The sequence below is a fragment of the Lolium perenne genome, chromosome 6, assembly GCF_019359855.2.
Source record: "Lolium perenne isolate Kyuss_39 chromosome 6, Kyuss_2.0, whole genome shotgun sequence".
Lineage (NCBI taxonomy): Eukaryota > Viridiplantae > Streptophyta > Magnoliopsida > Poales > Poaceae > Lolium > Lolium perenne.
This window is the reverse complement of record NC_067249.2, coordinates 212,847,638-212,863,381: the sequence shown is the minus strand read 5'-3', so window position 1 is coordinate 212,863,381 and position 15,744 is coordinate 212,847,638.

Below are 15,744 nucleotides of genomic sequence, written 5' to 3'. Positions count from 1 at the left end.
GGGTCCCAGTTAGCAGCAGCGGTATCACCGTTTGAAAGGCGGCAGGGGATCGAAAGAAAAAGGCAAGTGACCAAATTTGAGGTGCCAAAAAAAACTCCAAGAAAAGAAAGTTGATTGCACATAGAGGATGACATGCGGGTCCCATTTAGCAGCAGCGGTCTCAACGTTTCCAAGGCGGCAAGGGATCAAAAGAAAAAGGAAGTAGCCAGAAATCAGGGGGTCAAAAAAATCCAAGAATAGAAAGAATTTTGGTTCATAGAGGATGACATGCGGGACCCATGATCCTGCATCGTAAACGGCTCGATCGGAGAACGTTGAACGAGATGGCGCGATCTAGAAAAAAAATAATGCCAGAGAGGCTGCCATCTGGGCCCTACATCCCTCGGCGGTGCGGATTTGCGTTGACTCGGCCGGCGAACCCGAGATTTCGAGATGCACCACGTCCCGGGCCACCATACGCGACGTTTTGGCCGCTTTCGTCGGGCTAGGTGGCCTCAAAAACGAGAAAAAAAAAGTTTTGACATGCACCACGGAGGGACCAAAAATCGTCGGCCATGGTATACCAGCAACCACGGCGCGACTTCAACTTCGTCGGCCATGGCAACTTTTCTTGTAGTGTTTGTGCCTCTAGGCCGGATGTCATGCTAAGTGTAGGGATGTGTGCTCGTTTTTAATCCGCTCCTAAGGAGAGCCATTTAATGGCGGTCAAACGGATTCTAAGATATCTTGTTCTCACTCCTACTCTCGGGCTATGGTATCCAAAGGGGTCAACCTTTGAACTCATTGGCTATTCGGATTCCGATTGGGCCGGTGATAAGGTTGACCGGAAGTCTACCTCCGGGGCTTGCCAATTTATTGGCCGATCATTGGTGAGTTGGTCATCCAAGAAACAAAACTCCACCGCTTTATCCACCGCCGAAGCCGAATACATATCCGCGGCATCTTGTTGCACTCAATTGTTATGGATGAAGCAAACCTTGAAAGACTATGGTGTGTCTCTTGGTACGGTGCCTCTTCTTTGTGACAATGAAAGTGCAATTAAGATCGCCAATAACTCGGTTCAACATTGTCGCACCAAACATATTGACATTCGCCATCACTTCCTACGTGACCATGTTGCCAATAAGGATATTGATCTCACTCATGTGGGGACAACCTACCAATTGGCGGATATTTTCACTAAGCCTTTGGATGAAGCCCGGTTTGTTAACTTGAGAGGAGAACTTGGTATTCTTGGTCCTAAAAACTTAGATTGAATAACTTCTTGCACATATTCTTGCATTTATCTTGCTATCTAGCTTAGAGGCACCGCACATATGGGGATAGTCATCTTACCATGTCTTGGTATGATGCATACCTATGTGTGCAACATAAATAGACCCAATGTCATTATATGGACCCAAGCATGTCTCTTCGAGGTCTCATGACATTTGCGCTTTAACATAGGGGGAGTAATCCCCCGCCCCTCATTTAGCCTCAATTGCAACTTGATTTTACCATATATGCTAAATGATCTTATTGCAAAAATCACTTAAAATGACTTATGATTCTTGATATATATTTCGAATCATGCCCATTGTTGCTATTTACATCTTGTTTGGATTTTCACTCCAATGGGTATGCCTAGAGAACTTTGTGTTTCCAACCCCATGTCTATGCTCATCTCATCATCATCTATCTATCTATATGTACATGTCATCAACTGAGCTTTTATACACATTTACACAAAGAATAGAGGCAAATCGAGGCAAAACAAAAAAAACTGGGCAGAATAACCCTGGCCGGTCTCTGGCCCGGTTGGACCGGCCTCTGCGTCGGGCCAGTCGGCGCCACGCCCGGTCGACCGGGCGGCAGACCGGCCATGCGGCTGGTTATGTTTTGAGGAGGTTACCCCTTGGGGTCATCTTCCTCATTATCCCCCACCTCCACAACCTCCATGGCCGCCGCCTCCACCATCTCCACCACGTCCTTGGCCCTTCCCACTACTAGATTCTCCCCAAACTTCACCCAATCGTAGATCGGGATCTCTCAAGCATCTTCACCAAGGGATTTGGTCTCCCTCAAGCCAATTTTGGAGATCTTGGGGATTTGGTCCTCAAGCCCTCTCCAAGTGTTCTTCTTGCTCACTTGGGCCAAGAGGACGATGTCTTCGGGTAAATCTTCTCTCCATTCCCTCTCCCTCTCACTTTTCCTCTCCCATTGCACAATTTTGAGGAAATTTGAGGAAAATTAGGGTTAGGGTTAGGGTTAGTAAGTCCTCTTTCCACTTAGAGTGTCTCACACCCCCATGCACATATTCCACTCTATTGCTATAGTCTATGTTCAAGTTTATGAGTTTTTGCATGATTTTGTGGTAGAAATTCTGGGCAACACCTCACAATTCGACAGACCCGGTCATACGCCCGGTCAACCGGCCTCTCAACCGGCCGGTCCGGCGCGTGGCCCGGTCAACCGGATGGGTAACCGGCCAGCCCGGTCTCTCATCCGGTTGGACCGGACCATACGCCAGGTCGCCCAGTTTTCGCACAATTCCGTCAAAACACTTGAATATATCCTATGCTTTTTGGCTTCCCTATTTACTGATGACATGTACACTTACCCCACTGCTATCCTTGCTCTTTTTGCTAATTCACAGATAGTTGGAGTGGTGAAGACCGTGACCGTGGCGATCTTGCCAAAAGAGGAAAGGTTACGGTGCCTCCGGGACGCCGTAGTAGCGATCGCGTGCCTCCTAAAGCAGCTCCTGGCACAGGTAGCTCATCTGGCAGAACATCGAGCAAGAAAGTTGGCGCTAAGAGGAAAGACAAACATGCAACCCAAGATGGTGATGAAATTGTGCCAGACTACAATGTGGGCACATCACATCTTGGTGATTGGCAAAGTCTGAGGAAGGAAAATCCGTATCGCTTTGTGCAACGGACTTACACTGGTGGGTACAAGCTCTTCTGGACCAAGACTCAAGCAAGCATATGGGAAGATTTCTACGACACTAGACAATGTATGAAGAACGGTGTTGTTGTGATGCCCAAGATCATCAATACTGAAGAGCTTGCCTTGCATGAAGCCACCAGATACCGCTTTGTGGTGGATACCTTGAAGGGTTTGGGACTGTATGAGCTTGTGTGCATGAAGCCTGATGATGACCAAAGAGAAGGCATCTATTGTCCCCTTCTTGTCCGTCAATTCCATTGCACCGTATTCTTCCATGATGATGAGGATCGCACTATGACTTGGATGACTGGCAAGGAGAAGTACTCATGCACCTATACTGAGTTCTGTGAAGCCATGGGTTTTGGTGGTGGCCGAGCTCAAGGGTTCAGGATTCATTCTCGACCTAAGCTCGTTAAAGGTGACATCTCCTTTTGCTATCCTCCGAATCCTACAGCTGGTCCTCCCACTATCTCTAGGATGTATTACTCTTATCTCCTGCTGGCCATGATGTTCCGAGAGAGTCTCATCAGCAAGTCAGGCGACACCAGTGAAGTCAGGAACTACCACTTGAATCTGATGTACTATTGCCATCCTGACAACCTGAGGAAAATTGATGGCTGTGATCTCATTTACTGTGAACTGAAGCGTTCTGTTTTGGGCCGCATGACTCCCAACTATGCTCAGTACGTTCAACGGCTCATCAACAAGGTGGTACCTCCTCCCGACAACTTGCTAGATCAAAGAATCATCATGGAACCTTTCAAGTTCCCCGCTCAGGACACACGTCAGGAAGTCCCTGCCATGATGCCATCTGAGCGTCGTTCCAAGGAGCACCATGATCCTGCATCTAGCTCCAGTTACTCCAGGCGCCCCAAGCATGGTGCTTCTCGCTTCTTCTCTAGCATGTGGCAAATGTGCAAGAATACCAATGATGTTGCACATCAGAGTCTTGCTTTGAACCAGGAGACACGAAGGCGACAGAATGACTTCATGACTGCAAGGAATCGCCCTGTTCCTCCTTCTGGACCTGAGTTGGAGCCTGTGGTTGCACCTGCTTGGGAGATGCCTCCCATTACTGATGAGATGCTCCAGAACTTCGACCTCTCCATGTATGCTCATGGTGGTCTTCCTCCTAGGTCTGCACGTGCCCCTACTGTTGATGATGTTGATTATGATGATGAAGAGGATGAAGGTGATGCGGATGAGGCTGAGGATGCTGATGGCGAGGGCTCATATTCCGATGGCCATGAGTTCTACTGATGGGGGCGCTAGCATCTCTCCTCTTTTCTTCGCCTTTTTGGTATTCCGATGCCAAAGGGGGAGAAGAGAGTAGAGTCTAGGATTCACGGAGTTCTTTAGGTGTCACAAGCCATGGGTGTTGCTTTATTTGATTCTTATATGGCTTGTGCTTATTTGCTTTGCTTTCTCTTGAACCATTTGCTACTTCAAATCATTCATGTATGGACGAGTATTTGTATGCTTAATCACTCTATTAGGATGATCATGCTTTATGCTTTTATATCTCGATATACATGTCCATACCATGCTTGTTTCCTAAAGATATTGGGAGAGCTTCTCATATACCACAAATGGTGCACTTTGCATTCAAACGCAAATTCTCCAAGTGCACACATTATGGGGGAGCTGTCGTAATATCTTATATGGAATCAAGGTTTAGCTTATCATAATATCTATTTGTGACTCTAGCTCGGTTTGTCATCGTATACCAAAAAGGGGGAGATTGTAAGGGTATTTTACCCTTATCTGTTATTTTGGTAACAATGACACCGTGCTAAGAGTATTTGGCCTAATACATGTTTGTAAGGATAATCCCAGGTATTAGCCAAAGAGGCATAAATGGTGTATCAAAGGAACAAGAAGGCTAAAGGAGACCCCCCACTTCGACAACAATCAAAAAGGGGGTCTACAACAGGGCGCCGGTCATAGGACCGGTTGGACCGGCCCGTGCGCCGGCAGACTCCGGTCTGCCACCGGGTTGACCGAGCGCTGGGCCGGGCGCCCCGGCGCCAACCGGCCCCTGCGCTTACACCGACCGGGCGGGCTACTGTAAGCCTCTGGAAGGCTCCGGTTGACGTCCGGTCTGCCGCCCGGTTTGGACCGGCGGGTCCGGTCTCTGGCCCGGTCGGACCGGGCGCTGATACGTCTCAAATGTATCTATAATTTCTTATGTTCCATGCTACTTTTATGATGATACTCACATGTTTTATACACACTATATGTCATTATTATGCATTTTCCGGAACTAACCTATTAACAAGATGCCACAGTGCTAGTTCCTGTTTTCTGTTGTTTTTGGTTCCAGAAAGGCTATTCGGGCAATATTCTCGGAATTCGACGAAACAAAGACCAAACATCTTATTTCACCGGGAAGGTTCCAGAAGTCCGAAGGGGAGACGAAGATGGGCCAGGGGGGCCCAACACCACACCTGGGCGCGGGCCCAGGCCTGGCCGCGCCACCAGGTGGGGAGGGCGCCCTGGTGCCCCTCTTGCGCCGCCTCTTCGCCTATATAAGCCCTCGTGACCTAAAACTTCGATACGAATTGATGAAACTCCAGAAAGACTCCAGGGGCGCCGCCGCCATCGCGAAACTCCAATTCGGGGGACAGAATCTCTGTTCCGGCACGCCGCCGGGACGGGGAAGTGCCCCCGGAAGCCATCTCCATCGACACCACCGCCATCTTCATCGCCGTTGCTGTCTCCCATGATGAGGAGGGAGTAGTTCTCCCCCGAGGCTGAGGGCTCTACCGGTAGCTATGTGGTTCATCTCTCTCTCCCATGGTGTGATCTTTATGTGATCATGAGCTCTGTATCACTATTAATTTATGTGCTACTCTAGTGATGTTATTAAAGTAGTCTATTCCTCCTCCATGATGTAATGTTGACAGTGTGTGCATCATGTAGTACTTGGCGTAGGTTATGATTGTAATCTCTTGTAGATTATGAAGTTAACTATTACTATGATAGTATTGATGCGATCTATTCCCCCTTTCATAGCTATTGTTGACAGTGTGTATGCTATGTTAGTACTCGGTCTAAATTGCAATGGTCTATTATGCACTCTAGAGGTTACTTTAATATGAACTTCGGATGTTGTGGAGCTTGTTTACTCCGGCTTGAGGTGCGCTTTTATAGCCCTACACAATGAATGGTGTTTGTTATCCAACAAGAGAGTGTGAGAAAGTAGCACAAGTGAAGAGAAGTTATTTATTTATGTGATCATTGTTGAGAGTGTCCACTAGTGAAAGTATGATCCCTAGGCCTTGTTTCCAAATATCGAATCACCGTTTATTTATTGTTCTACTGCATGTTTACTTGCTGCCATATTTATTTCAGATTGTTATTACCACCCATATTCATCCATATGACTTGCATCTTACTATCTCTTCGCCGAACTAGTGCACATATACATCTGACAAGTGTATTAGGTGTGTTGGGGACACAAGAGACTTCTTGTATCGTAATTGCAGGGTTGCTTGAGAGGGATATCTTTGAACTCTACCTCCCTGAGTTCGATAAACCTTGGGTGATTCACTTAAGGGGAACTTGCTGCTGTTCTACAAACCTCTGCTCTTGGAGGCCCAACACTGTCTACAGGAATAGAAGCGTGCGTAGACATCAAGCTATTTTCTAGCGCCGTTGCTGGGGAGGTAAGGTAAAAGGTATTCACATCCTCCGACTACTAAGCTATTTTCTAGCACTGTTGCCGGTGTGTGAGTGCTCGAAGCTATTTCCTTTAGATCCTGCAATTGCATCTTTTTGTTTCTTGTTTTTATTTCACTAGTTAGGCTTAATGGAAAACAACAACAAAATTAGAGATCTTTATGAAATTTATCTTGAATTAGGACATGAGGTGTTTGAAGAGAAAATTAAAAACCTATGGAACTTTATATGCATGCTAATGGTAATGTTATTAGTATGAACTAGAAAGGTGGCCCTCGCAAATGCGAGGGCAACGTAAATTTTTGTCTATTATAGATCTATCGGCAGTTATATATGAGATTTGAATTAGCATGGTTCTATATTCACCATAAATACTATATTAACAAAATATCATTTGTGCCAAAGACATCTTTAACCATTTATAATTTGCTGGAGAATTATTTTTTGCAATAAGAAAGGAATATATCGTGAGGACAGAGATTTGGTGCTCCTGGGCACCAGTGCTCCTGCTATTTTAGAAAAAATAAAAATCACATTTATGTGTTTCAAAAAAGTTAGAAAAAAAATCATGGTGTACCCAATGGATTGTCCCATAAACGTGTAAAATTTCAATTTCAAATACAAACAATTCTTGGTTGCACAAAAATAACAAACGTGTGGATCTGGGTATGCATATTTCAAATCTCCAAATTTCAACAGATTTTGTCTTTTTTATGTAGTCTACAATATAAAGAATTTCATATTAAAATTTTACACACCTTGAGGTTACGTCATTTATTATGTGTAGATTTATTTTCAGAATTTTTTGAAATAAATATGTATGATTTTCGAATTTTTTAAACAGCAGGAGCACTGGTGCCCATGAGCCAAAGACACTTTTCAATATATCGTTGACTATATGTGTCTTTTGTATGTGGTGATATTGAAAAACAGGAAATAAATCGCTGAACGTGAGGATTATTTTTCCACAGCGCAACACAATCTGGGCTTCCCGATCTCGGATCCATGAACAGATGGCAACGTCGCTACTCGCCATGTATTATTTTATCCATCTTAGTTTGTTATCTTGTTTGTACATAACTAATGTTTTACGTAACTTTTTCATCTTTTAATCTCAGCCATTAGCTGCTTAAATGATTTTAATGATTTCATTTATAGTTTTCGATTAATGGAATGTTTTTTAGAGTCAAATTAAATGCATGTTATGCTAAGTTATCACGTTATTACAAACATGGAATGTTATAGCAATGTGCATAGATTCGAAGTTTCAAAAATCCTCGCGCTCCGCTCATTCCAAATCTCCTAAAGTGAATTTTGTTGTAGGTATATAACATAAGAGAACCCAAATCAAATCTTTGTTGCACAGGTTTGTGGCACACAATTAATGTCTCGCATATACTGTTAGCATCAAATAGACATAAGCCACAAAGCTGTTATCGTGGTCTTGACCGGAACAAACATGCATGGGATGTTATAGCAATGTGCATAGATTCGAAGTTTCAAAAATCCTCGCGCTCCGCTCATTCCAAATCTCCCAAAGTGAATTTTGTTGTAGGTATATAACATAAGAACCCAAATCAAATCTTTGTTGCACAGGTTTGTGGCACACAATTAATGTCTCGCATATACTGTTAGCATCAAATAGACATAAGCCACAAAGCTTCGTGGTCTTGACCGGAAAAGACGTTAAACATTACAAGTGATGCATGCCACGCCTGTCATCCTGGCACCTGTCCTCCTCGCGCCGGCGCCTGTCGTCCTTGTGCTGGCATTTGGCCTCCTCACGCCTGTTCTCCTCGTGCTGGAGCCTGGCCTCGTCGCGCCGCTGCAAGGCCTCCTCCTCCTGGCGGGCCTGGCTGAGCAACGCTCAGGCCTTGGCATCCTCGACCGCCTACCGGGCCTCCTCCTCCATCGCGCATGTGCGGATCACCTCCGCCAGCTTCGGCCACTTGGCCTTCTCCTCCGCGATGGACAGTGCCAGAGCAGCGCGCATGTCCGGGTCATTGTCCTCCTCCGGCTTCAGCACCAACGGCGCGAGTTGCGCCAATGCCGCGCCGCCGCGGCCGGCCTATCCGATGTAGAGACCGCCGTGGTGTCTGGCATCCCTCAACGCCGGCGCAAGACGGCGGCTGCTGCTGGCTTATCCTCCTCCGCGATGGACAACGCCAGACCGGCGCGCATGTCCGGGTCGTCGTCCTCCTCCGGCTTTGGCACCAGCGGCGCAAGTTGCGCCAATGTCGCGCCGACGCGGCCGACCTATCCGATGTAGATACCACCGCGGTGTCCGGCAGCGCCCTCAACGCCGGCGCAAGATGGCGGCGGCTGCTGGCCTCGCCGTCGTTGGCGCCGGGAGCAAAAGCCCTCTTTGGGGCCATGAAGGCGGTTGCGAGCGTGTGGGGGAGGTGGACCGCGAGTGGGGAAGTGGACTGGACAGCGGCAGTTGCCTCCCAGCCCACTTTTAATAGGACGCACGCCTCCCACCGACAGCTGGGCTCAAGGAGGCGAGGAGGCGAGCAGGCGGACGTGCGAGGACGCCGTGTGCCATCCGCGGCCACGCAAACCTGGCCTAGATTTGGACCGAGTTTGGGTCATCCCGGATACCGCGGTCATCCGCATTTGCGATGTGTGGCCGCGTTGGGCCTCGTTTTTATCCGTTTTGACCTATCCGAGCGCGCAGATGCATGATGGGTCGCCGCGTTGAAGATTCCCTAATGCTGCGTGCATCGTGCTCTTTGGAAAAAAAAATCTTATTTTCTAACCTGCATCTGACATACAACTCTTTTTTCTTATTGATATATATATTGCACGTATCGTGTGGAAGCCAATCTCTTCTTTTTTGTTTGACATGGAAGCAAATCGCTTCCTTCACGAAAGGGTATGCAATTTTTTTCTTGGAGACTACCTTTTGACGTTAGATATAATTGATCAATTCGGTTTTTCTACCTAAGTAATAAAGATGGGTCCACTAAGGTACGTCTAAAATAATAGGTGCATGCACATGTTACGCAACAACGTAAAATCCTAGCCGTAAATTTTAGAACTAACTGACAAAATAATTAGAATGATGTGGCTTAATATGTCGTCTCTATTTTAAAGAGAGTGGATTTGGTGTTCAGGGGGTACGTGCGCACCCCCTAGACACCGTTGGATTTGCTTTTAGATTCGCTCTTGCTCACAGCGAGCAAACGGCCGTGAAATCCCAATCCCCATCTCGATTCTCCTCTCGCAATCCCAATCCGCTACTCTGCATCGCCGACCGCGCCGCCCGAGTCAGCCTCGGCCACCGGCGCCTCCCGCTGACTGCCTCGAGGTGGGCATCGTCCACCCCATGGCCCCATCCTGCCGCTCTTCTCTCCCCCACGGCCCTCGCCGCTGTCTTCCCCACAGCCGAGAGATACTAATTACCCAAAGAGATGGGGAGAGCCGCTCGGATCGCGAGGGGAGGTAGGCCGGCAGGGGGCAGGAGCTGGAGAAGTTGGGCGACAGCGCGGGCGGCGACCTCGTGTTCCTCGACTCGGAGGAGGTGCTGCAGCGGATGACGTGGCGGGTGCCGGCGGCTGCGCGGAGGCCGGCTTCAGGGACGAACGCGGCGAGGCCGACCAGAAGATGTGTGTTATTTGGGCCGCCATGGCCGCCCCTTGGTCCTGGAGTGCGGGGAACCAGAGCGGCGTTCCAGATCGAGCTGGCCGCCTCCCCATCACCCCTCTCCCAAGCGCCCACCTCGCGGCCTCCCGCGGACTCGCTCGGCGGCGGCGTGATGGCGTGAGACACCGTAGCCGTCCGCGTCGAACTGGAGACGGAGGCGGCCGCGCCCTCGCGCAAGCCCACGCTCGCCAAGAAGCCCAGAAGGAGAGACGGAGGGCGAGGCCGGCGACGCCCCAGAACTGACCCCAGGAGGCGTTCGGGCGCGCGGCCAAGAACCTCGCCGTCTCCAAGTCCGCGCTGTTGGGTGGCGCTACAGGCAAGGACGCGAGGCTGCGCGCCGGGGAAGCATGCGACGCAATGGAGCTGTGCTGCGACCGCCTACTGCTTGTCGACCTCCTGCTAGACCCTACGACGCGTGCCCCTGTTCCTGGCGCGGACGATGACTTCACCGACGGCAACGGCAGCGTGCGGCTCCGTGACGCCGGCGCCCTGGAGAAGACGATGGCGATGGCAGAGGACTGCGCCTCGCTGGTCAGCCGCGCACGCCAGGATGCGTTTGGCGCTCCGGCGACATGATCCGTGCTCTGATCGATCGCTAATTCCTGGTCTGTTCGTCGCTTGGTTCTTACCCAGATTTTGGGTGTTTTTCTTGCAAGCTGTTGCGTTAATTTTCGCGTCGTGAAGAGACTATGATTCAGTTGTCGATTGCTACTGCTGTTTGCCAGGTTCTACAGTATGATCGATGCCTAGCTAACGTGGGGGACAGGGGCTCATGTGGTTCGTTTTGGAGAGGGTTAACGGAATATTGGATGCCGTTAGACACGTGTCGAGTAGCTAGGGGGTGCTCACGTACCCCCCTGATCACCGGGCTTCATCCGCTATTTTAAAACACCGTATTGTGCTTTTAGTATATAATAGATGCTTTGAACACCATTGTTGATAATGCTATGGAAAATTCTAAGCTTGGGGAAGCTGGTTTTGATGAGCTTGATATTTTTAGTCCCCCAAGCATGGAGGAGAAAATATACTTTGATGATACTTTGCCTCCCATTTATGATGATCATAATGATAGTGGTATTTTGGTGCCACCTACTATGAAGGATAAAGTTTATTATGATTATACTATGCCTCCTATATTTGATGATTATGGTGATGAGAATAATAATGATAGCTACTTTGTTGAATTTTCTCCCACTACAATTAATAAGAATGACTATGCTTATGTGGAGAGTAATGATACTTTTATGCATGTAGCTCATGATAAGAATGTTTCATGTGATAGTTATATTGTTGAGTTTGTTCATGATGCTACCGTAAATTATTATGAGAGAGGAAAATATGGTTGTAGAAATTTTCATGTTACTAAAACACCTCTCTACATGCTGAAAATTTTGAAGTTACTTGTGTTTTATCTTTCTATGCTTGTCACTTTGTTCTTCATGAATTTATTTGTGTACAAGATTCATTTTGATAGGAATTGGGTTAGGCTTAAATTTGTTTCATACTTGCTTTTTGATGCTCTTTTTTCAATTCTCATCCTTATGTGAGCATCATTAAATTACTGAGCCCATCTTAATGGCTATAAAAAAAGCACTTCTTGGGAGATAACCCATGTTTTTATTTTGCTACTATTTTGTTGTGTCTTGGAAGTTGTTACTACTGTAGCAACCTCTCCTTATCTTTATTTTATTGCATTGTTGTGCCAAGTAAAGTCTTTGATAGTAAGGTTGATACTAGATTTGGATTACTGCGCAGGAACAGATTTCTTGCTGTCACGAAATTGAGTAGCCCCCTCTGTAAGTAACTCAGAAAAATCTGCCAATTTACGTGCGTGATCCTCAGATATGTACGCAACTTTCATTCAATTTGAGCTTTTTCATCTGAGCAAGTTAAGTGCCTCTAAAAAATTCATCTTTACGGACTGTTCTGTTTTGACAGATTCTGCCTTTTATTTCACATTGCCTCTTTTACTGTGCTGAATGGATTTCTTTGTTCCATTAACTTTCAGTAGCTTTGAGCAATGTCCAGAAGTGTTAAGAATGATTGTGTCATCTCTGAATATGTGAATTTTTGATTATGCACTAACTCTCTAATGAGTTTGTTTTGAGTTTGGTGTGGAGGAAGTTTTCAAGGGTCAAGAGAGGAGGATGATATAATATGATCAAGAAGAGTGAAAAGTCTAAGCTTGGGGATGCCCCCGTGGTTCATCCCTGCATATTTCAAGAAGACTCAAGCATCTAAGTTTGGGGATGCCTAAGGCATCCCCTTCTTCATCGACAACTTATCAGGTCACCTCTAGTGAAACTATATTTTTATTCCGTCACATCTTATATGCTTTACTTGGAGCATCTGTATGTTTTTATTTTTGTTTGTGTTTGAATAAATTCGGATCCTAGAAATCCATGTGTGGGAGAGAGACACGCTCCGCTTTTTCATTTGAACACTTGTGTTCTTCGTTTTACTTTTAATGTTCATGGCGAAAGTTGAAAGCCGTTCTTCTACCTCTGAAGGGGTAGGCACTACACTACAAGATGTTCTTGAGCTCTCTCTCTCATACTCCATTGCTAGAAACACCAAAAGCCTCAGATCTCGCTCCTCCTCCACCCAAACTCAAATCCCTCCGGGGAAACGATAGAGGAGGACCCGATCTACTGTTCTACCAAGCCAAATCTCATTCCCCCTTGTATTCATCAAGAAGCTTGCTCTCTATGGTTCCTTGGAAACCCTAGGTGGGCAAGAGTGGTCCGGAAGCATCTGGGCTGTGGATTTGCTCCTGACAAGATTGTGAAGGTTTGGAGGCTACCTCAAAGTCTACCACAAGTGAGTGAGATATTCCTTCGTGGGATAGGCTCCGGAGGATAGGGTGAGCCTTCGTGGCGTGGGGAATCCTTCGTGGGACCTCCACCCCTCCAAACGTGACGTACCTTCTTGCAAAGGAAGGGAACACGGGAATACATCCTCGTCTCCGCGTGCTATCGGTTATCTCTAACCGAACTCCTTACTTGTGATTTAACTGCCTGTGAGAGCCTTCGTGCTCGAGTTAGTTGTATCCTCATATAGGTTGTTTCACCTAGTTTGCATTAGGCTCACCTTTATATTCCGCAAAGCCTAATATTGCAAAGACAGAATTAAAATCTGTAGAAACCTATTCACCCCCCTCTAGGTTTACCATCTCTGAACTTTCAGATACCCGGAGGAGTATTGGTGGAGGAATTAGGGGTTTTATTATATAGGACAAGTTTCATCATATCATGCAATTCTTGCATCCAGCTAAACATGTATGATTCCAAGGATAACATAGTTGATACCAATTGAAAGGATCACATGGGCATCTATAGGGGGTGAATAGTTGCTAATCAAATATTTAGTTCCTTTCAATTTAGGCTTGATAAGAATATACATTGTCTAGATATGCAACTAGGTGGAGAATTCTATATGACAGATACAAGCAAGTAAACCAGAACCTGATACAAGTAATAAAGGAACAACAAAAAGGATAGAAGTGATCAAACCATGAAGGTAAGCTCATGCTCCACTAACGGTGGCCTTCAAGGGGACAACCGGTACCATTATACAAAGGTTGGACCACACATCAACAACTTAATCAGAGGCTCCCAACAATGCCCACGAATATTTACAACCAAGGCTCCAGCTTCAGGATGACTTCATAAAGATCTACAAAGAAACACGGGGGGTACAATTTTCTTTGGTGAGGGTGTAGATATATGCCTTCTCCACCAGATCCTCAAGAATCAAGATATTCTAGTGGATATGTAGAGAGATATACGGGAATGATGCTCAATGTATCAATGGTGGAAGAGAGAGTCAAGAGATCTGTATTCTTGGGGAAGAAGACCTTATTTATATGGGCTCTCTCAAATCTTGTCATCACCCAGAAAATCTTGTAAAACCAGAACTTCTGCCCCTAGCCACCGGAAGTTCCGCTAGTCAACAGAAACACCCAAAGGTCACATTTGTGGAGGGAAGTGGGCGGAAGTAGGGCAGTACTATCGTTGAACGGTAGTACTAGCCAACTTTAGGCCTAACTTCGGTACCCGTGAAATGGCTACATGTACCCTTCTACTTCTAAAATCGAGTTTTTGAAACTTGTATCAAAAGTAGGGCGGTATTACCGGCCACCGGTAATACCGGCCAACTTCCGGTTAGCCAACAAGGGAAGGAGGAGAAATGCAACACCCGAGCTACCATACGGAAGTTCCGGCCTCCAATTTTCTATAGAAAAATTGCCCAACGGTCAAGAGGGGGAGTGATTGAGTGGTATATGATGGTTGTGAATGTGAAGATTTTGTTTGTGCGCGGGAGAGACGTGAACCCACCTGGCCTTCCTTCGAGATCACTACTACCCTACAAGCTATAAAAAAACTAGTGGGTGACTAGCGCCACTATTATTCTTCAAAGTGTCCAACACCGTCTTGTGTGATACAATAATTCATGGAAACATTACCGCACATAAAAATATTGCTTGTGTTCACACCAAACATACAAACCCCATTTAGGGCGAGAAATTCTCTTTCGAGGAGGAGTTGGCGGCAATCCCAATGTTTCCCCCACGAGAAACGGTTGGGAGGACGCTGACCTTGAATTCCTCAACGATGACACACCCAACATGAGCGCCGAGCAGCGGACCCTGATGAAGTTGTTCTGCAGCGCCCAACGCGGTGAGGCCACTCGCGAGCCCATGTCGGCCAAGCAACAAGCCACCGCGGACATGAGGGCGACCAATCACGATGCCCCCTCGGGTCCCTTGCGTCAAACCACGGCGCAACGCGTGAGTCGAGAGGGATCGTTGCCTCGCTTAGTACAACTGTACAAGCGCGAGGTTTGGGGCTTGCGATGGGTGGCTGATGGTGACAGCCCTTCCGGCCACACCAACAGACAGTAGACCACGCCTGCGAGCAGCGGCGACCATGGCAAGGTGTTCGATGGTGAGTACATACGGTCGTCGTAGTTTAGGTCAACCCCTTTTTGTAAAGATGAGTCTTGTTGGCCAAATATTAATGAAACCCCTAGTCATATCGTAAGCCGAGGGCTAAACGAAGCACCGGAAGACCACGACATTCTCTTCACCGCTGCCACCAAATCCCCTCTGCAAGAACCCTAACGTTGGTGTCTCCCCCGTGAGCAACGTATCAAACCCGCGATGCAGTTAAGGCGAGTGTTAGCTGGCCCACTAGTGGCAGCAATCCTTGTTTACAGTTGCAGACGTTAGGGTTTTTGTGCCTAGAAAAACTTATCTATGGTTCGATTTAGACCGGGATCGGTTAGTTCAGGGCATAGATGGTTAAAATTTAGGGTTCATATCGCGCAAACTCTTTGAATTAATAAGGGTTTAAAACAGAATTTTTCCCGGGTCAAATCGGGCGGAACCCGCTCCGTGAGTTCCGCATCGAGGCAGGCGCGACAAATTGGAAAAGCAGCGCATGCAACGCAACGGCGGCAGGAGCAGGACCACGCGCACTCGCGGTT